The sequence below is a fragment of the Dromiciops gliroides genome, chromosome 4 (genome assembly GCF_019393635.1).
Source record: "Dromiciops gliroides isolate mDroGli1 chromosome 4, mDroGli1.pri, whole genome shotgun sequence".
NCBI lineage: Eukaryota > Metazoa > Chordata > Mammalia > Microbiotheria > Microbiotheriidae > Dromiciops > Dromiciops gliroides.
In genome coordinates, this window is record NC_057864.1 from 312299013 (window position 1) to 312304158 (window position 5146).

Here is a 5146-nt window from a genome sequence, read left to right on the forward strand (position 1 = left end):
CTCCATTATCTGGCCTTCCCTTCCCCCAAACAAAACAAAAACAAAACACAGCATGTGCTTCTCCTAGCCCTTTTTGATAACTTCCATGCTTGTGGGCATATATAGGCTTGCCATATGACATGCCCATACAACTAGGGCCATCTCCCTGCCTGTGACATCAAAAATGCAAAACTAACCAGATGTGTCTGAGAATGAACCCATCCCTCCCTATAAAATTCATGGCCCTGCTATTACATTGAGCTTCCTTTCCTGGAGTTTCCTTGGGGTATCCCTCCCCTCCCCTGGTCTGGAAGTCACAGGTACTATACTAGTTGTGTCCTTCCCCTGTTTTCCCAGAATATCTACATAAGCCAAGTCTGTCCCTATTTGACTTAAAATGTGCTGTAATAAAGGCCCACTCCCTTAAGCTTTCAGTGGCCAGTGGCCCTTTTGTGAAAGCTCCTTTCAGTCCCAAGCTATTGTAAGGGCCTGGGACAATGTCCAAATCAGCAGAGAGGTCAAGTAGGACAGGGGCTGTGGAAATACTATTGAATTTGACAATCAGCATCTATTAGGAGCTTTTTGAGAAAATAATTTTCTTACAGAAGTAGCAGAGGGAGCCAATGTGGGAGGAATTTAGGCAATAATGGGTAATAAAGAAGTAGAAGCAATAGATGCAAACTTTTCCCCCCAAGAAGTTTGGCGGGGAATGAGAGGTAAGAGATGGAATGGTAGCTGGAAGGTGTAGGGAAGTCAAGAGAAATAGAGTACTTCAGAGTTTACAAGAGTTAATGTTGCTTCCAAGGATATCTGATGGGTTTAGGATCCTCAGATTTCTAAATGGAAGGAACCCTAGATTCTGTCAAGCCCAGACTCCTCATTTTACAGATGAGGAAAATGAGGCCAAGAGAAAGGTTCTTGCCCAAGGTTGCACAGGAAATAAATGGGAGAAAAAAGATTTCAATCCAGGTCTTCTATTTCCTATTTCATCATCCCATATCAAGACACAGATAGGGAGAAATGTTTCAAAATTCAACCAATATTTAACTACCTGCAGCTAGTTATCATAGTGGATAGAGTGTTGGCCCTGGAGTCAGGAGGATCTGATTTCAAACCTGCTCTCAGACACTTACTAGCTGTGTGACCCTGGGAAGGTCATTTCATCCTGTTTGCCTCGGTTTCCTCACCTGTAAAATGAGCTAGAGAAGGAAATGGCAAACTACTCCAGTATCTTTGCCAAGAAAACCCCAAATGGGGTCACAAGGAGTCAGACATGACTGAAAAATAACTGAAAAAAAAAAACCCACCATATGCAAGTCACTTGTACCGGCTGGGGCTATAAAACCTTAAACAAATACAAGTGCTTGTCCTCAAAGGTCTTATGTCTACTGATGCCTAACATTATAATAGCAGCAGCAGCAGCAGTAACTTCCAGAGCATTTGATGGTTACAAAGTACTTAGCATTTATTTTGATCTTCAATCCTACTCCTGTGAGTTAGTACCATACCTACAATATTATGGCAGTTAGGTGGTGCAATGGGTAGAGCATTAGGTCAGGATGAGGAGACTGTACCTTAGAAAGGTTAAGCAACTTGGACCAAGTCTGCCTCCCTGATATGTCTCTGAGGCTATGAGTCCAACACTCTTAGTCCTACATCACATCTTCCAGAACTCTTGATCCTAACATTTACAACATGAGTGACCTTGGGCAGGCTGCCCTGGGAAACTTGACCAATTTTCTTATCAGTTGTCTTAGGTAACTGCTTAAACTTATGTTTAGTCATGTCTAGTCACTCTCTGTAAATCCATTTGGGGTTTTCTTGGCACAGATACTGGAGTGGTTTTCCATTTCCTTCTCCAGCTCATTTTCAGATGAGGAAACAGAGGCAAACAGGATTAGGTGACTTGCCCAGGGTCACACAGCTAGTAAAAGTATCTGAGGATTTGAATTCAGGTCTTCCTCACTCTGGGATCAGAGATTTATCTACTGTGCCACTTGCCCACCACTGTGCCCTGAACAATAGTTTACTTATCTTTAAAATGAGGTGGTTGGATCATACAATGTGTGAGCTATGATCTATAGTCTTCAAGTTTTAGAACTATGTCCTTCTTATTATCTGATCCAAATCAATCCAAATGTATTCTTTTATATTTTATTTTATTTTTTGGTGAGGCAATTGGGGTTAAGTGACTTACCCAGGGTCACACAGCTAGTAAGTATTAAGTGTCTAAGGCCGGATTTGAACTCAGGTCCTCCTGAATCCAGGGCCTTTGCTCTATCCACTGTACCACCTAGCTGCCCCTTCTTTTTTATTTTAAATGAAAAATTTTGAATCAACAAAAAATCATCTTCTCTCTCTCCTACATTCCCCCATCCCACTGCAATTATAAAAGAAAGAAAAAACCCCAGTTACAAGGAAAACAAATTCTCTCATTGGCCATGACCAAAAAAATGTCTCAATCTGCACCTGGAGTCCATCACCTTTCTGTCAGGAGGTGAATAGACTATAGAATGTGCAAATGTATTATTAAAACAGATAAATAATATACGTGTAAATAGTCAGCAACCTGGAAAATAGAAGACAATGATTATTCTAGGCAGGCCTAGCTTTCAGATTATTTTTATCCTTGTGAAAGTCAGCACAGCTTTTCCTCCCACAATTTGAAATGGCCATAAAACAGTAGTGTTCTGCAAAGGAATTAGCCTCTCTCTCATCAACATCTTGAGATGGCAATTAGCATTTGGTACAATCGATTCATCAATAAATAAAAGCTCAGAATCTTTCCAGGGAGAAACAGGTCTAACCCTCACTCCCAGTCTTCTTCACCAGTTACAAGGCAAGACTTTTTGTTAGTTAAGAGATGGTATTCTGGGGCCTGAAATTCCAATCAGAGTACTAGGTTTTTGTTTGTTTGCCTGCTTGTTTTCTTTTCTTTTTTTTTAATGAGGCAATTGGGTTAAGTGACTTGCCCAGGGTCACACAGCTAGTGTTAAGTGTCTGAGGCCAGATTTGAACTCAGGTACTCCTGACTCCAGGGCCAGCGCTCTATCCACTGCACCACCTAGCTGCCCTGTTTTCCTTTGAAGGTGAAAGATCACAAAGGAAAGTATCAAGGTGATGCTCATCAACATGAATATGGTGATTTTTTGGACATAGTGAATTTGCCCTCTTCATTGTTGACAGACAAGATCCATCATTTACTTTTGTGAATACAAAGTGGTGTATGGATATAATAATAACAGTAAAAAATGAAATTATATTCCTTTTCTGGTTCTGTGCTTTTTCTATGGCTTATGATTTATTATCAGGGCTCTAGTGGTCAAAAGTAAAAAAAACCCAAACAAACACATAACAGTGAATTGAGTGGGATTTTCCCAACCCCTTTTCCACATCCTTAAAGAATACTGAATATTTCCTGAGTCACAGCAAAGATAGATCTGAGATGTTATGCTTAAGCCATGTCATGTAAAGTGGGAAAAAATGATGGGGATAAGAGTAAAGTAAACAAAAGGCACGGCCAAATCTGTAGGGTTAGATTTTTAGTCTAGAGCTAGAAGTAACCTTAGAGGTCATCTAATCATAGGATTGTAGAACTAGTACCAGAAGGGACCACAACATCCATCTAATACAGCTTCCTTGTTTTATTGATAAAGATATTGAGGTCCAGAAAGATTGAAGTGACTTGTCCATAACTAATAGTGATAGAACTAATATGTGGGTTTGAACCCAGGTCCTCTGAGATCAGGTCCCGTAGTACTTTCCCTAGTATATAATTAGAATTTGCTGTAGGAATTATCTAGAATTCCTAATAGAAATTCCAGGAAACTCAATAGCTCTTGTTCAGTAGAGGGATCTAAGGAGAGATGAGAAAATTTCCTCTACCTCCTAAGGACCCACACATTTTTAGAAAGAGGAATAATCCAATCCTGTCCTCCATTTTTCTCTAAGGATCCTAGGCATTTATACCTATTTTCTTTTCTTTTCTTTTTTTTTGGGGGGGGTAAGGCAATTGGGGTTAAGTGACTTGCCCAGGGTCACACAGCTAGTAAGTGTCAAGGGTCTGAAGCCAGATTTGAACTCAGGTCCTCCTGAATCCAAGGCCGGTGCTCTATCCACTGTGCCACCTAGCTGCCCCCCCCCTATTTTCTTTAAGATAATATTTTTTCTTTTAATTTTTTTTAGTAAATACCCCTTTATTTATAGTTCTGAATTCCAAATTTTATCTCTCCTTCCCTCCGTCCCCTGGCCCCTCCCTGAGGTGGTAAACAGTCAGATATGAGTTATACATGTGCATTTATATAAAATATTGCCATATTAGTAATTTTGTATAAGAAATCTTGAATAAAGAAAAAAAAGGAAAGAAAGTGAAAAATAGCATGCTTTAGTCTGTGTTCAATCAATATCAGTTCTTTGGAGGTGGATAGTATGCTTCATCATTAGTCCTTTGGGATTGTCTTGGATCATTGTATTGCTGAGAATAGTTAAGTCATTCACAGTTCTTCATGGAACAATATTACTGTCAATGTGCACAACACTCTCTTGGTTCTGCTCACTTCACTATACATCTGTTCATACAAAAGACAACCTGTTTAGATAGGTGGAAAATGTGTCCCATTTGACAGCTACTGCAGGCTAATGATCTATTCAAAGAAGGCTCTGCCCCTAACTAATTGTGTTGAGACTTTGGACAATTCTCTCAATTCCCTGGTTCTGACTTTTCTCTTTAATATGACAAAGGAGTTAGACTAGATGAAAAAAGGTAGAACTTGAGAAGACATCTTGTCCAACCCATGCTTTGGAGTCAGCAGGATGAAGGTGAAAGAGTTCTGGCTTCAAATCCATACAACCTGTGTTAAAATTCTAGTTCTGCCCCTTTACCTATGACCTTGGGAAAGTAATTTAATTTCTTTGGGTCTAATTTTCTCATTTGTAAAAATGAGGAGTTTGGACTTGATGGCCTAAGGTCCTTACTAGACCTACATCTATCACACACACACATACATGCACATATATGACTATATGTGTGTGTGTATGTATATGTATATATATGTATATATATATATATATATATATATATATATATGACAATGAGGGTTAAGTGACTTGCCCAGGGTCACACAGCTAGTAAGTGTCAGGTGTCTGAGGCTGAATTTGAACTTGGTTC